General features: G+C 40.6%; 1 pseudogene; it reads right to left on the bottom strand.

Annotated features, from left to right (window-relative positions):
• Nucleotides 1-1,028: 1,028 nt before the first annotated feature.
• LOC149848710 (ribonuclease H2 subunit A-like) lies at nt 1,029-16,518 on the bottom strand (annotated as a pseudogene).
• Between the last annotated feature and the right edge of the window lie 1,344 nt (nt 16,519-17,862).

Genomic DNA, 17,862 nt, shown 5'->3' on the forward strand with positions numbered 1-17,862 from the left:
GATTTAGTTTCTGATAGAACTTTAGAACCTCAAAAGTTTTTGTCAGTGGTTCCTGTACAGTGTACAGAAAATTCCTAGATCTACAACATACACACTGAACAGGACAACCCTCATTACAGATGCTAACAGCTAACTAGTTCCAGGATTTTTCAACTAAGAAGTGCATGAGAATGTCAGGCAGCATTGAAAAAACACACCATATTGAAAAAGCGAAGGGATGATGCCAAAGCTACCAGTTCTACATTAAATGGTCAAGGTTGCATTGGCTCAAATGGACTGATGAACATTAAGAGCAAAACGGCCTCAGAAAACTACTCTGAATGCTGAAAATACCAACTTTTGTCAGGTCCTCTGATTTACTCTATGCAAATGGCCTCTGGTGTCTCGTGCTGTTGAATGCATTGCTTGGCTCATGGCAATCCCAGATCACCTCCCCGGATGCCTTGAGACAGTCTCAGTGGTAGTCAGCTTTCCAGATGGACATAACTACGTTATCCATTCTGCACTTCAAGTTGTTGCAGGCTGCTAAACACAAATATGCCCTGGTTGTGAACATCTTGAAATGTAAGGGAAGATCCAGAATTCCTGGAAATGTCCCATTGCCATATGAACATCAAGAATGCCAATACATGATCAACTGAGAACTACCTACCAGAGGAATCCATGGTTAAGCATCTAAAGAGGCATTTATATGTTGCAAACGTATCTTGATTGGAAAACCTGTTCCTTCAGTTGCACCTATTGAGTGGGGATGATGGGGAAGGGGAATCATGATTGAAGAATTCTCAAAAGGACCAATCGATTAGAAACCTTCAGATGTCATCACAGGCTCTATGGTTTACTAGGACAATTATCAACACATCCACAATCGTAGCCATAAGTGGGTGAAACCAGTTTTTAGTAAAGCATTTGATTCCTTTCAACTGGATTAAAAATTTCCGAGCAATATTATCATCAGACACAACTTGTCTAGACATTGATACAGGAATAGATAACAACAGGCCTTGAATCAAAGTCAAATGCTTTCACTAGAAATGAGAAACTCGCTGAAGCTTGCGAGCTTGGAAGAACTTGCAGTGCCCATTAGCACTTGATTCAATTTCTTCAGATTTTTGCTTCGAACCAGTAAAGCCAATGCCAGTCAATTTCAATAGGCGCTTTCTATTCCCATTAGTGCACTCATCTTCTTATTGTGCATCAGACTCCCTGCATGTGCAACATGTTACCAATTAATCATAGTAAACAAACTGCATAGCTGAAATACAGCAGTATGCCCACCAACCAACCATCCCAAAGAGGAGGCAAATAAGCAAACATCAGCAAGAGAGAGAGGTCCCTGATAATTACAGGAAGAAGATATAACAGATTTTTTTTCTAAAAACAACCTCCAACTACAATACTGCTTCAAATATTAGATATGGATTCTACAAAGTTCATACTTCTGATACTGAATCATCCTCACCATGTCACTTCAACAAAATCCTTGAGGTATGGATTACATGTACCCCAACTGAAGCGCACTAGAATAGGGAAACCAAAAACTAAGTGCTTGTGATGGTTCAGCCAAGCTTTAGTTTCAGGGTCTGCATGACAATGCCGATGTGGTCAGGAATCAATTAACAAAATACAGCATACAGGTACATAACCACGAATCCACAATAACCTCCAGGGTATCCAGGACCAAAGTCCTTATTCATGTTTTCCGCAGTTTTGTAACAACTCTGTCTCTGGTTACCTGAAAGAGAGAGAGTTGTTACCTTGGAAATAAGAATATGAATGACAACATTGACAAGGAAGATCTCTAACCTTTGCAACAATGCTTGCACGTTGCACCACTAACAACTGGAAAAAGACTATCAGCTTTTTTCTCCACAACAAATCTGATACCTGGAAACTTCTCAGATAATTTGATTTTGTACTTCTCAGCATCTCCAACAGTGTCGACATAGACCTGTGCCGCTTGCACAAGCAACATATAGCAAGTAAAATATGAAAGGGCTAAAGAAAAAAAAATTACTGATAGATATAACGGGAGCATTACCTAATGTGCATAGCACAAGGAATCATGTGTGTGTGTGTGCATGCATATATATACTTCTGTTAGTAGAACTCCCAAGCCAAGCACCCGGGAGACAAGGCCCATAGCAGACTCATGTGATATTTCATTCAAAGTGATCTTTGTTCTGTATCCAAAAAAAAATTGCTTCATGAAGACGTTGCATGCTTACATTGATCATCAAATACATTGCAGAAGAACAAACAAATGTTTCATACTCACTTCTTAAGCATCTTTGCTGACAGAATCCTTGGGTCTATGACATCCACAGCCCATCCAATTGAATCATCAGCTTTCAGATTCTCAAATAGCTCTTCTCTTTTTTCTGCTTTCAGGGTCTTTGAATCTGCATGAATCTAAAGACATAAGAAAAACTTCTATACACATGAATATTTTTTCCAGCCCAACTCCAGTCTCTTCAGTGATTCTATAGGATTAGAAAGAATGACTCCATGTCTAATCATATGCATGTGTTTGTGTTTGTATGTCTTCAATATGTGATTACATGTATATGTATGGAACCTGCCTCAATTTCTAAATATGTTATTAGTAATTACCTGTTAGTTGGGATACTTCACCCATTTGGCGTACTTGGTCATGAAGGACATTTTAGGACATTCTGCTATATATAAAATTATAAATATTATTTAAAGTCATTCATCTCCATATGCATGTGCTATGCTTGTCTTTTTGTGTCTATGTGGTTACATATAGGCAAACTGTATACATTTGCAATGGTGATGTTGTTTGTGTCTCATGGCTTATTTTCTCCATCTTTGCTGTCTCATTGCTTATTTTCCCCATTGTTTCTGTGTGCATTAAGGATCTCACAAGCATTGGTCAACATTTACTTGTATATAAAGTTGTCTGATGGCATGTTTTTCTAGCAATGAGGCCTGGAAGCTTACAGGTCCTCCATGATTGCCAAAATTAGCCCACACATTGTTTTGCAGGTGTGGGATATGGAGGTCCTTCCTTTGGTGCTTTTTCTCTGGGTGAAGACACCAGATCCTGCAAGATGCAAAAGCTATTAACAGTTTTCAGATATAACTTGAGAAAATAGGACTGTTGCAGCTGCTTATTGTGTCACACACAACTTTATCACATTTGGGAAAAAGTTGCTTTTTAAGTATCTAAGTTGAAATTTAACTCTGCCTGTGTATAACTGTTTAGTTATACATTGCCGGTCCCAAGCCCGGATAAAGGAGGAGGGTTGCGGTAGGCCAATGACAGCCAACATAAAAACTTAGTCACACCCTATGAATATGAACCAATATGAGAATTTCGTTGGGGCGTTCCCGACTGAGCGACGCGTTGTACTCTATAGGCCCGAAGGCAGTGATAAATGGGCAAGGGTTGCTAGGTCGCCGCCAAGAAGCGACGCGTCAACCCGACGCCCGGGTGTGGTGTCAAATAGGCAAGGGTTCCCTCACTTTGTTGGACGGGTGGGGGTAAAGAAGATAATTCAAGACCATAAAATTAGGTTAGCCACTTGAAACATAGGGTCTTTAACTGGTAAGTTGGTAGAGTTAGTAGATGTTATGTGTAGGAGAAAGATGGATATTTTATGTCTACAAGAGACCAAATGGGTAGGTGAAAAAGCAAAAGTGATAGAACCTTGGGATATAAGATTTGGTATACAAGAATAAATAGGAATAGGAATGGAGTAGGGATTGCTATTAGTCGTGAGTTTATAGATAATGTAGTTGAGGTCCGTAGGAAGGGTGATAGGATTTTACTTATTAAATTAGTTTTAGGTATGGATATTATTGATATTATTAGTGTTTATGCACCTCAAGTAGGTTTAGATGATTCCATTAAGCATCAATTTTGGGAAGATTTAGATGGAGTAGTACAGGGGATATCTTATGGAGAAAAGCTTTTCATCGACGGTGACCTTAATGGAGATGTAGGCATTAGTAGAGATGGATTTGAGAGTATCCATGGAGGCTATGGTATAGGAGAAAGAAACGAAAGTGGAGAAAGGATTTTAGATTTTGGTTTGTCCTATGATATGATCTTAGCAAACACTTGGTTTAGGAAGAGGGAGTCTTACCGAGTAACATTTAAAAGTGGGGTTAATACAAGTCAGATAGATTTTTTCCTACTTAGAAAGAGAGATAGGGGTTGTTGCATCGATTGTAAGGTTATATCGGGAGAAAGTTTAGCTAAACAACATAGAGTCTTAACTTTAAATCTTAGAATTAGAAAATGCTGCAAAAGGGATAGACATAGGATAGATCCTAGAATTAAGTGGTGGGCACTGAAAGGAGCTAAACAAGGAATGCTTGTAGAGCAGGTAGTTAAGAAAGCTGATTGGTGTCTCGAGGAGGATTCAAAATCAATGTGGAATAAGATAGCGGGTGGCATGAGAAAGGTGGCTAAGGAGGTATTGGGTGAGTCTAAAGGCGGTGCACCGCTAGGTAAGGATACATCATGGTAGAACGAGGATGTCAAATTAGCTATTAAGGTTAAAAGAGAGTGTTATAGAAATCTAAGTAAGAGTCGTGATAATGAGAATTTGGAGAAGTATATGATAGCAAAGAAGAAAGCTAAAAAAGTAGTTCAAAACGCGAGGGATAAGGAGGTTTATGACAAGTTGGATACCAAAGAGGGCAAGAAGGATATTTATAGGCTTGCAAAGATGAGAGATAGGAAATCGAGGGATCTGGGTATGGTTAGATGTATCAAAGATGAAACACAAAGGGTTTTAGTCAAAGATGAGGAGATTAAGGAGAGATGGAAAGATTATTTTGATAAGCTATTTAATGGAAGTCATGCTCAGGAACTTGGAGACTTCTCCATTCCTTTTCATGAGATGAATCATAACTTCATGCGCAAGATTCAAAAGAAAGAAATTGCAGAGGCTTTGAAGAAAATGAAATCAAGAAGGGCAGTTGGCCCAGATGGTATACCTATTGAGGCTTGGAAATGCTTGGATGAGAAAGGTTTAGAATGGTTGACAGATCTTTTTAACAAGATTTGACGGACAAATAAGATGCCTAATGAGTGGAGGAAGAGTACTTTGGTGCCTCTATATAAGAATAAGGGTGATATACAAGATTGCACAAACTATTGTGGTATAAAACTCATGAGTCATACTATGAAACTTTGGGAGAGGGTGATTGAGTATAGGTTGAGGAAGGTTGTCATGATATCAGGGAATCAATTTGGTTTTATGCCTGAAAGATCAGCTATGGAAGCTATACATCTTCTTAGATAACTTATTGAGAGATATAGAGAGAGAAACAAAGATTTGCATATGGTTTTTATTGATTTGGAGAAGGCATACGATAGAGTACCTAGGGATGTTTGTTGGTGGACAATGATGAAGAAAGGTGTTTCTCTCAAGTACATTAGTATAATTAAAGATATGTACGAAGGAGTAGTAACCAATGTTCGCACTTGTGGAGGGGTGACAACCAATTTTCCTATAATGGTTGGGTTACATCAAGGATCTGCATTAAGCCCTTTCCTATTTGCTATAGTGATGGATGCGCTTACGAGATCAATTCAAGAAAATGTGTCATGGTGTATGTCGTTTGCTGATGATATTGTTTTGATTAATGAGTCTAGAGTTGGGGTTAATGCTAAGTTAGAAGTATGGAGACAGACATTGGAAGCAAGAGGTTTTAAGTTGAGTAAGAGTAAGACAAAATATATGGAATGTCGGTTTAGTAAGCAACAAAGTAGTGATGGGAGTGTAGTGAAGCTTAGTGAGCAAGAAATACCAGTGGATGACTGTTTCAAATATTTGGGATCTATCATTCAAAAGTATGGAGAAATTGATGGAGATGTAAATCATAGGATAAAGGTTGGGTGGATGAAATGGAAAAGTGCAACTGGAGTGTTGTGCGATCGTAGAATGCCATTACGGTTGAAGAGAAAGTTTTATAGGATGACAATTAGACTCGCTTTACTATATGGTACGGAATGTTGGGCTGCCAAGAGACATCATATTCAAAAAATGAGTGTAGCTGAGATGCGTATGCTTAGATGGATGTGTGGAAATACAATAAAAGATAAGATTCAAAACGAGATACGTAAGAAGGTAAGCGTTGCATCCATTGAAAATAAGATGAGAGAGAATCGTTTACGGTGGTTTGGACATATTCGACGAAGGCCTAATGATGCACAAGTTAGAAGGATGGAGAAATGGGAAAATATATTAGTTAAAAGAGGTCGGGGTAGGCCTAAGAAGACTTGGATGGAGATGATAGGAAAGGATATGAAGGATTTGAACCTTACCGAGGACATGACATTGGATAGAAATGATTGGAGGAGAAGGATTCATGTGGAAGACCCAGAATGATTTTTTTTTTTGGTTCATATCGCCGACCCCAATTGTTTTGGGATGAAGGCGTAGTTGTTTTGTTGTTGTTGATTCTTCCAAATATCCAGGTATGAATTTGTTTATGAGTGTTTGTCCAATAAAATTCATACACCCACTATTTATGGGCTTATGAATCTAACTGGGAATAGATGGACCTAAGAATCAGCACACATTCTAAAGTTTTTCTTTTGATGCTAATTTATTAGATAAATTACAGAAGATGGAACATGAGAAGACATAGCAACACTATTATTTATTGAAACTGTTATAGGAAAGGTTTGAAAGATTGCTTTACTATGAGATGATCTTCACATGGAGAATACAAAAGCCATGTACTGCATTAAACAATTCTCCACATCTTAATTTCACACTGATATATCAAAACAAGCTCAGTTTACAGATTTCAGCATGGTTATGGTTTAGACAATGATTTAACCATGGCTCAGATGTGCTTATGATCATATCATTAAGCAGCAGGAAGATATGTAAATATGCTTGAGGCATGATAAGTAGGAAATTGCATTACCAAGCATAATTATGAATAATAAGATGTGAATTTATCAATCTGGTTCTGTTTGAAATAAACTAGGATGTCACATTCCATTCTTTCCAAAGACAGGACTGGAGGTAGGAAGCTTTCATCCTCTCTCCGATCAAAGGAGTGTTTTTCTAACATTCCAATGAGATCTTCACTCCCATATGTTACTTATTGGCATCAATAAAGCAAAAGATACAGATATCTTGTAATAAAAATATGTATATTAAAGCAAATATCTAAATTAACAAGGCCAGGCTAAAAAATTGATATGGTAGAAGAAGCTTAGGTGTAGTGGCAATAAAGGAGAAGATCAGTGACAGTTTAGGCATATTGTAAGATAGAAGATCAAGGGACATCAATTATGATGGTTTAGGCATATTACATGATCCCCTGAAACAGCACCACCATGGAAAGGTAGTATATTGTTGCAAGACTAACCATGACACACACAAACAAACACACCCAAGAAAAACCCTTGCAAATGTTATTGTGACTCATATTGGTGACTGTAACACACACACATGCACACACACACACATGTAAACATACACGTGTGCATGAATAAAATGACTGACCATCCCTTGAGTTTATTAGTTGTTACCATCTCCACTAAACCTAGGTAAATTCCTCAGCTTTTCCCATGCTACATGTACACAAGAACTTCCATGGTGTATATGCTATTCCTGGCCATATCCTGTATCCATATATCATATCAATGTGATACTCATGCCATCCATATTGAATGGCTTTAACGTGAAATGAAATATGTAGGGTACTCATTATATTCATTTTACTATATATCTCATTGTGCACAATCACAGTTGAAATGTTCCTTTATAGCAATTTTAATATTTGGCATCTCAATGTTCATTTGTTACCATTAAAATCTTATATCTTATTTAAACTTCAACATCACTATTTTCTGATTGAGATTATATATACGTTACGTTATACAGTGCTGGTTGGGCATTAAGTGGGAATAGGTGTTTATATACAAAGTCATGAATGGAGAATTAACTTTTTTTATTCTGCACTCTTTGTCCCGGTGTCATGTTCATCAACCAAGAGGATAAGAAATGCTGTCATATGTAATATATTCCTGCCCAGCCTCTAGAGTAACAGCAGGATTTCCTACGGAAAGATAGAAGAACAGCAAGCATTTATTTGCCCAAATTCAGTTCCCACCTATGTCACACGGACTCGGCTAAAGGGTTGCCGCACCCGCATCGACACGCACGGACTCGGGTGCGGCTTAGGACTCGGCCCGGACTCGGTCAACGCCGAGTCAGACTCGGTCAACGAGTCCGGGCTGAGTCCGTCCACATTTTGGACTCAGTCAACATTGACCGAGTCCAAAATTGTCCATTTCAAGTTTTAAATTATGTTTTGGATCCGGGTCGGGTCGGGTCCAAACCCGACCCAGATCCAATTTTTTTTGGCAGCCGAACCCTAAAAGGGGTTTATCGACAGGGAGAGGGGCTTACCCTCTCGATTTTGCCTCTCCCCCTCAGCCCCTGCACCCACACCGGCGATCCGAACTCCGGCGACAGGCAGCCACTGTCTCCCCCTCCGTCAGGTATGTCGACCCTCCCTGCACCCTCTGCACGCAGAAGAGGGGCTCGGCCCCCCTCCCTGCACCCTCTACTCGCAGGGGAGGGGCTCGGCCCCCCTCCCTGCACCCTCGGCTCGCAGAAGAGGGGCTCGGCCCCCCTCCCTGCACCCTCTGCACGCAGAAGAGGGGCTCGGCCCCCCTCCCTGCACCCTCTGCTCGCAGGGGAGGGGCTCGGCCGAGCCCCTCTTTTTTTTTTGCTTTAAAATTTACAATCTTTATGTGTTAATTTATTGTTATATATATATATATAATTATAATATTTAAAATATATATATTTATAATATATATTTTTTAATATATATATATATAGCCGAGTCCCTGTGTCCAAATTTTTTGGAATTGCGCCGCACCCGTGTCGCACCCGCACCCGCACCCGCACCCATGTGACATAGGTTCCCACGCAATGGAATGTACGCAGTTTCACAATGAAAAATTTCACCTCAGCAATCAAAGACATGGAGTTCCACAAGGGTGAATCAAAATACACTCCCTTAACCAGAAAAGCTGGATCGGCTGGGATATCGCATCGCTATGTCACAAGGACATGACAAAAAGGACATGGGATATGTCATTCTTGTGTAATTTCCCATTAAAAATACTATAGAGCAGACGCGACAAGGGGATAAGTTGGAGACTCCTAGTGACATAGTCGCATCGTCTTCCATAATGCAACATGCCCACCTTATTCCACTTTTCTGGATAGATGGGTGAACCCAAAAACATTACCAAAGGTGCAAAATTTCCTCAACATTTCATTTACTTGTGGAGCAGAGAGTCGACTATAGAAATATACAAGAAAATGAAAGCATGACTATCTCAATATATCTAAAATTCCCAAAACCGGCTATATTATGAACTCGTCCATTATGAACAACAAACTGTTAGGTGTAAGAAGGAAGGGAGAGAAAATTCAAAGAAGAAAATGGGTTGTTTAGAGATAGTGGTCTTGATGAGGTGGAATAGTCCCATATTGCTTTTGCTTGAGTTTTCTGAGGGCTTTATAAGCAACTACTGAACTCATACACTTGTTCCTGAGAACAAGGGAGTGGGATGACCACCACACGCGCACGCGCGCACGCCCGCCGCGCCGTGCCGTGCCGTGCCGAGCCGAGCCGGGCTCGGGTTCGGGTTCGGGTTCGGGTTCGGGTTCGGGTAATTGGCCCTTTAGAGCCATATCCAATCAAGACAAAGTATATTTTTACCCAAAGTTTCTTCGGTTATTTGGATTCGGTAACGGGTTATGAGAATGGATAACGGGTCACGATTCCTCGGATTTCGTGCCCGTTATGACGCTTCGGATTCCGTAACGGGTCTCGATCTTTCGAAGACCGTTAACGGATCACGTCTCCTCAGAATCCGTAACGGGTCCTTCCACGTTTCATAACCGTTCGTGTGTTATAAAGCGTGGTGAGGGCTGGGGTTACGCACAGACTGAGACAGACGAATTTGTGGCTCTGCAATTTCCCATCTCCTTTGTTGCTCTCTCTCTCTCTCTCTTTCCTGAGTTATCCCGAAAGGGGTTGTTCTGCAACTTTGGTTCGAAGAGGCTGTTTTCGAAGGACGATCCGCCGGAGTGCACCGTTCGGTTCGTCGTGGCTATTGTATCCTGGGGGAAGGACGCCGGACCCTGATCTGCACAGTATGTGGGGGCGAATCTTCTCTAAGGGGAGTACTTTCGTACGCCTTAGCCTATTACATAAACTAAACATTTTCCTGTTGTTTTCTTTATGTTTTGTGCATATGTTTGTTTATATGCTGACGTCTGGATTTTGGTCTGATGCGGAAAATGCCATGCTTGCTCCCTGTTACTGTTTCGGTCGTCGGTTAATCATGCTATTTACACTGTTGTATTTCTTGATTTATTTCGTGTTTTATATCATGATGACGATTGTGAAACTGTGTGATCCAAAAAATGATCCAACAGTCTTAGAGAAGATTCTAAGCATGTCGTCTTCTTCTGCGTTTGTATCAAAAGTGGACATGTCCGGTATGCCGGAAAAGTTTGCCGGTCAGAACTTCAAGCGTTGGCAGCAACGCATGAAGATCTGGTTCACTACGATAGGGCTGTTGAATGTTCTGGAAATCGACTGTCCTTCGGTGTCTGATACTAATCCTGACCCTTCGGCAGTCACTGCGGCTGTAGAGTGGAAAGAAAAGGACAGTATATGCCGTGGTTGCATACTGTTGGCTCTGTCCAACACATTATTCGATGTATATTGTTCTTCGTCTACCACTGCTAAGGGTTTATGGGATCAACTTGACAAGAAGTACAATACCGAAGACCAAGGTCTTGAAAAGTATTCCGTTGCCAAGTTTCTGAAATATCAGATGGTAGAAGGCAAGTCGGTCACTGAGCAGGCACACGAGTTTCTGCTACTGCTCCATAGTCTGGCTGAGGCTGAAATGAAACTTCCTGAGAAGTTTCAAGTTATGACCATCGTAGAGAAATTTCCTAAGTCTTGGGTAGACTTCGGTATGTCTCTCAAATACCGTAGAGGGAAAATTTTCCTAGATGATCTTATGGTAGCCATTGCCATTGAAGAGGAGCATAGGAGCTAGAAACAGATCGTGATGCCAACTGAACCGCCTAAGGTGAACATGATGACCGGAGCTTTTAAGGGCAAAGGACAAAAATCGAAATCTGCAATGAAAAACCAGTTTAAACCTAAGGCCAAAATCCAGAAAAAGGCAAAGAACAAACCTTGCTGGAACTGTGGGCAGGTTGGGCACTGGGCTAAGGAATGTCCTTCCAAGAAGGCCAAAGCTCATGGAACCACAGACGGAAAGCCTCAAGTCAACATGGTGACTGAGGTCGTTGGGACCAGTACTGGGTATGTTTCTGTTAACCCGCAAATCTATCACGTCTATGAGCCAACAGAGTGGCTGGTTGACACTGGGGCTAATGTGCACGTTTGTGCTGATAAGTCTGTCTTTATCTCATAACAGGCTGCTGCAGGCAGATCCGTGACTATGGGCAATTCAACGGCTGCAAAGGTGTTAGGGATTGGACGCGTGGATCTGAAGTTTCCTTCAGGACGAGTTCTATCTTTACACAGAGTGCACCATATGTCTGTAGTTAGAAGGAACATTCTAAATGGTTCATGTCTTGTTAGAGAGGGTTATGAATTTAACTTTAAATGTAATAAAGTTGTTATTTTACATTCTGGAACCTTTATTGGCAAGGGGTATTTAGATGATGGTTTATTTAAACTTCGTGTTGAACATGTTTGCAGTGATAAATTAGAAAATGATGTTTCTTTTGATTCATTGTCTAATGTTGCATATAACATAGAATCATCTGACTTATGGCATAATAGATTAGGTCATGTGAATTTCAACTCTGTGAAACGCATGATGAACTTGAAAATGATTCATGAGCATTCCATTGATAAAACTAAAAAATGTGAATTTTGTGTGCAAGCAAAACAATGTAGGAAACCATTCCATACAATTGTTAGAGATTCTGAAATATTGGATCTGGTGCATACAGATATCTGTGAGTTTAATGGAGTATTAACCAGAAATCATAAAAAGTATTTTATCACTTTTATAGATGATGGCACTAAATACTGTTATGTGTATCTGCTAAAATCAAAAGATGAAGCTTTTGATAAGTTTCTTAATTTTAAGAATGAAGCAGAAACACAAACTGGTAGAAAACTTAAAAGATTGAGGTCTGATAGAGGAGGAGAATATACCTCTAATAAACTCGATGAATATTGCAAGTCTGTTGGAATAGTTCATGAGTTTACTGCTCCATATTCTCCTCAATCCAATGGGATTACAGAAAGAAAGAATAGAACCCTAACTGACATGATAAATACTCTACTTGGGAGTTCTGGATTACCTACCTATATGTGGGGGGATGCTCTAAATACGGCTTGCCATATTCTGAATAAAGTACCTTAGAAGCATAAGGATAGTAGCCCTTTCGAACTCTGGAGAAATAGGAAAGCTAGCTTAAAATACCTTAAAGTGTGGGGGTGTCTTGCTAAGGTACTAGTCCCAGAGCACAATAGGAAGAAGCTGGGTCCTAAAATAGTAGATGTTGTCTTTTTGGGTTATGTAGAGAACAACTATGCCTACAAGTTCTTGGTAATTAAGTCTGAGATATCTGGCATATATGTTAACTCTATTGTAGAGCTTCGAGAAGCTACATTCTTTGAGGATGTATTTCCCATGAAAGTTAGTGTACCTCAGAATCTGTCTTCTTTAGATATACCTTCAACTTCTGGTTCCATTCCCAAACATGTGGAAAGGATGACAGATGTGGGGGTAGAACCATCTTGTTCCCATCCTAGACCCGATGAGTCTGAGGAAGTGGTTGAACCTAGAAGGAGCAAGAGACCAAGGATTACCAAGGATTTGGGAAGTGACTTTATCATTTACCTTATCGAAGATGATCCTCCCACTTTCCGAGATGCAATGGCTTCACCTGAAGCAAAGCATTGGAAAGATGCCATCAAGAGTGAAATGGACTCCATTATCTCTAATGGTACTTGGGAACTGGTTGACCTCCCTCGTGGTAGTTCCATAATTGGGTGCAAATGGATCTTTAAGAAGAAGTTGAAACCAGATGGATCCATTGACAAGTATAAGGCGAGACTGGTTGCCAAGGGGTTCAAACAAAATGAGGGAATAGATTACTTTGATACCTATTCTCCAGTTACCCGGATGACCACTATTAGAGTGCTTATTGCACCGGCTTCCATTTATGATCTCTCGGTCCATCAAATGGACGTGAAGACAGCTTTCTTGCATGGCGATCTTGAAGAAGAGATCTATATGGATCAACCTGAGGGTTATGCGGCTCCTGGTAATGAACATAAAGTTTGTAGACTTGTTAAGTCATTATATGGACTAAAACAAGCCCCTAAACAATGGCATGAAAAGTTTGATAATATTATTTTATCTTTTGGCTTTGTTGTCAATGAATCTGATAAGTGTGTTTATTGTAAAGTTAAAAGTGATGGTTGTATTATTTTATGCCTGTATGTAGATGACATTCTATTGTTTGGTTCCAATATGGGAATTGTAAATGAGACAAAGTCGTTTCTTAGTAGTAATTTTGATATGAAGGATATGGGTGTTGCAAACGTGATCTTAGGCTTAAAGCTGACTCGTTCAGCTGAAGGGTTAACCATTTCTCAATCTCACTTTGTTGAGAAAGTACTTGTGAAATTTGGCTATAACCAAGGGAGATCTGTAGCAACTCCATATGACCCTTCTATCCCTCTTCATAAGTATACGACTGGTGTCCCTGTGTCTCAATTGAGGTATTCTCAGATTATTGGAAGTTTGATGTATCTTGCAAATTGCACGAGACCGGATATTTCGTTCTCCGTGACAAAATTAAGTAGATACACAAGTTGTCCAAATCGCACTCATTGGAAGGCATTGGACAGGGTACTTAGGTACCTGAAAGGAACCATTTCCTTGAGTTTGCATTACAAGAGATTCCCTGCAGTTCTTGAAGGATATAGTGATGCGAGCTGGATAGCCATGAACTCTGGCAGTTATGGCGTGACAGGGTATGTATTTACCTTGGGTGGCGGCGCAGTCGCCTGGAGATCAGTAAAGCAGACCATCTTGTCTCGGTCTACTTTTGAGGCTGAACTCTGTGCTTTAGATGTCACAGGATTGGAAGCTGAATGGTTAAAGGGACTTCTTGAGGAACTTCCTTTAATGTGCAAGCCAATTCCTGCGATATCTATGTATTGTGACAATATGACCACAATTGCAAAGATTAAAAGCACAAAATATAACCAAAAGCAAAGGAGACACATCCAAGTCAGAATAAAATCTGTAAGGGAACTGGTGTCTCAGTTAGTGGTTGTTGTGGACTATGTTGGATCTAAAGAGAACACAGCTGATCCATTAACGAAAGGACTAGATAAGTCTTTAGTCCTAAAATCCAGACAGGAGATGGGACTGAAACCCATCAGTAGTTCATCTACAGTAGCAACCCAACCTATCTGAGTGGAGATCCCACAAAGTAGGTTCAATGTGGTAATAACAAGCTGTAGGGTGAACTGGATAGCACCTTATTTATATGATACTATGTATCTGTGTTTGTTCCCCTGTTTACTCTGGAAAGGTGCTGTAGCTGCAAGTTAAGGAAGAGTTAAAACTCTGAATGGGTTCAAAACCTTCAAGGTAAGATGTTAGCAGTGCATCTTTGGAGAAGCCCACCTATGTGAGTGTGACTGTGTGGCCGCAGTTTAAGGAATTGGGTTATTCCTGAAGTCACTCATGAAACAGGATTCGGGCGCATGGCCGTTAACGCGCCGCCCCTAAAGATTACAACCAGAACCTTTATCATGTTGTTGCTGATGGACACTCCTACACCAAAGGTTCAAGTTCAAGACTTCAGTTCACTTCGTTCCTGTGGGGGTAAAGTTAGTCAACTAAGGTAGTGGTTCAAACCGAAAGGTACCATTGCTGAAAGCATGATATGTCCTGTTGCAGGTTGTCTCATTTTGCACCTTGGTTTCCTCCCTTTTCATTCTTTGAATTTGTGGGGGAATGTTAGGTGTAAGAAGGAAGGGAGAGAAAATTCAAAGAAGAAAATGGGTTGTTTAGAGATAGTGGTCTTGATGAGGTGGAATAGTCCCATATTGCTTTTGCTTGAGTTTTCTGAGGGCTTTATAAGCAACTAGTGAACTCATACACTTGTTCCTGAGAACAAGGGAGTGGGATGACCACCACACACACACGCGCGCGCGTGCGCCCGCCCGCTGCGCCGTGCCGTGCCGTGCCGGGCCGGGCTCGGGTTCGGGTAATTGGCCCTTTAGGGCCATATCCAATCAAGACAAAGTATTTTTTTACCCAAAGTTTCTTCGGTTATTTGGATTCGGTAACGGGTTATGGGAATGGATAACGGGTCACGATTCCTCGGATTCTGTGTCCGTTATGACGCTTCGGATTCCGTAACGGGTCTCGATCTTTCGAAGACCGTTAACGGATCACGTCTCCTCAGAATCCGTAACGGGTCCTTCCACGTTTCATAACCGTTCGTGGGTTATAAAGCGTGGTGAGGGCTGGGGTTACGCACAGACTGAGACAGACGAATTTCTGGCTCTGCGATTTCTCATCTCCTCTGTTGCTCTCTCTCTCTTTTTCCTGAGTTATCCCGAAAGGGGTTGTTCTGCAACTTTGGTTCGAAGAGGCTGTTTTCGAAGGACGATCCGTCGGATTGCACCGTTCGGTTCGTCGTGACTATTGTATCCTGGGGAAAGGACGCCGGACCCTGATCTGCACAGTATGTGGGGGCGAATCTTCTCTAAGGGGAGTACTTTCGTACGCCTTAGCCTATTACATAAACTAAACATTTTCCTGTTGTTTTCTTTATGTTCTTTGCATATGTTTGTTTATATGCAGACGTCTGGATTTTGGTCTGATACGGAAAATGCCATGCTTGCTCCCTGTTACTGTTTCGGTCGTCGGTTAATCATGCTATTTACACTGTGTGATCCAAAAAATGATCCAACACAAACACCATTGAAAAAAAGCATGACTAGCATGAAAAACCCATTGCAAACTTCAACCATGAAACCCAATATCCGTGGATTCTATCATTATAAACAATGCCAAATTCAAGCAAGCAAAACCCCCACAATCACCAAAAGCAGAACTGCACTGTATGCAAGTGGCCCCATCATGATTCACCAAGTACCCATTCCATATGGTTCCTACAGAAAGCAATATGAGACAAAATCCAAGGTAAAGAATCAAGGTTACCTGCAAAATTTAAGGAGGCAAGGGTGTCCTGATAAGAGAGAGGGCAGTAGAGGCATCCATACACCATGGGACCTTCATTGAAGAATGTGTCATATGACTATAGACGAAATATGGAGAGAGAGAGAGAGAGGGCAGGGTAGGGTAGGGTTGATTATACAAAGAACGCCCCCCCTGCCAGCTTCGTCGATGCCCATGATGCAGGGTTTGGAGGCACAATCTGGAAGAGTCGCCGACCCCATCGACGTTTTCGCAGAGGGATCACGCGTCCGAGTCGGTCCGACGATCAGATGAAGGAGAAAAAAGGATATTGAGGCGGGTGGTGAAAAGAGGAGCAAGTTAAGGTCTCTCCCGCCAAATTTGGTGCTTCGTTGAGAGAGAGAGAGAGAGAGAGAGGCTTATGCGTTTGTGGGCTTTTCTTTATTCATTCTACGTTTGGAAGTGAAAAAATATCTCATGTGAAAAGAATTTTTCTTACACATGATAAGTTCTCATGTGAAGTTTTACATATGATTTTTTTTTATTTGTCTGATGTAAAAGCCAAATTGGAAGAGAGAGAGACAGAGAGAGAGATTATCATATATAAAAATTTCCCTTAAAAAAATCGACAAGCTTTTCATATGAAAAAAAATAGACTTTTAAAAAGATTTTCACATGAAGAATATTTTCTTATTAAAAACAGTTGGAAAAGCTGCACCTTTTTCTCTTTCACATGGGTGCGGGGAAAGCTGTGACTGCGATTCAAACATACTCGTATAAAAACGGTGTGTGCATAGTATGATATATTTGTATCTGGTTCTGAATTCAACGAACGTATTTAAATTGGTTTAAAGTTAAACTGTTTGCTCTTCCACAATGTCAAAATATATCAAAAAAACGGTACACGCAATCATGGGTTTTTTTTTTTGAGATAGACGAATTCGGGTTAAGCAAATCCATATACAATTGCAGTTACCAATATGCAAAACTGCAAAAAAATCATTAATAAGTGAACGAGTAAATAAGGGATTATTTAAGCTGCAGATTGTAATGCTCAAAAAATGACATTATTATATATAGAAGAGTTTCTTTTCTTTTTGGTGAATAAGATATAAGAGTTCCAATTGGCAAAATAACGAGATAAGATGAAAAGGGTTTGCACCAAAGGGGTTGGGCATAGTAGGATGGAGCCCAGGCCACTAGGCAGGCGGTCTAAGTTCAAATCTCATGAGTGTCATTTCTTGCGCAAGCCGAACCGTGGTGACTCTCTTGAGGCAAGGGGTAAGCTCACTGAGTTTTACGTTGCCAGGACAATGGTCGTAAGTAGGTCAGGCAAGCCAGCGTGACTATGTCTCTGATCTTGGGGGGTGACCTCTCTTTGTAAATAAATAAATAAATAAAAAGATAAAAAGAGGGTTCATATTAGAATTTTTTTTTTAACATTGTTAATGTCTTGTGCTCTAAATGTTTTGTCTTAAAAACAAATTGTGGTGTTGTTAAGGGTTTGTTTGACACCTCTAACTATCAAAACCGAGCAACGTGCTTCGAGATCTTCAGTTTTGAGATCCGATCTCTGGACCGACCACCTTAGGTCAAGCCTGAGAGTA

The sequence above is a fragment of the Nuphar pumila genome, chromosome 1 (genome assembly GCF_984573655.1).
Source record: "Nuphar pumila chromosome 1, dmNupPumi1.hap1.1, whole genome shotgun sequence".
NCBI lineage: Eukaryota > Viridiplantae > Streptophyta > Magnoliopsida > Nymphaeales > Nymphaeaceae > Nuphar > Nuphar pumila.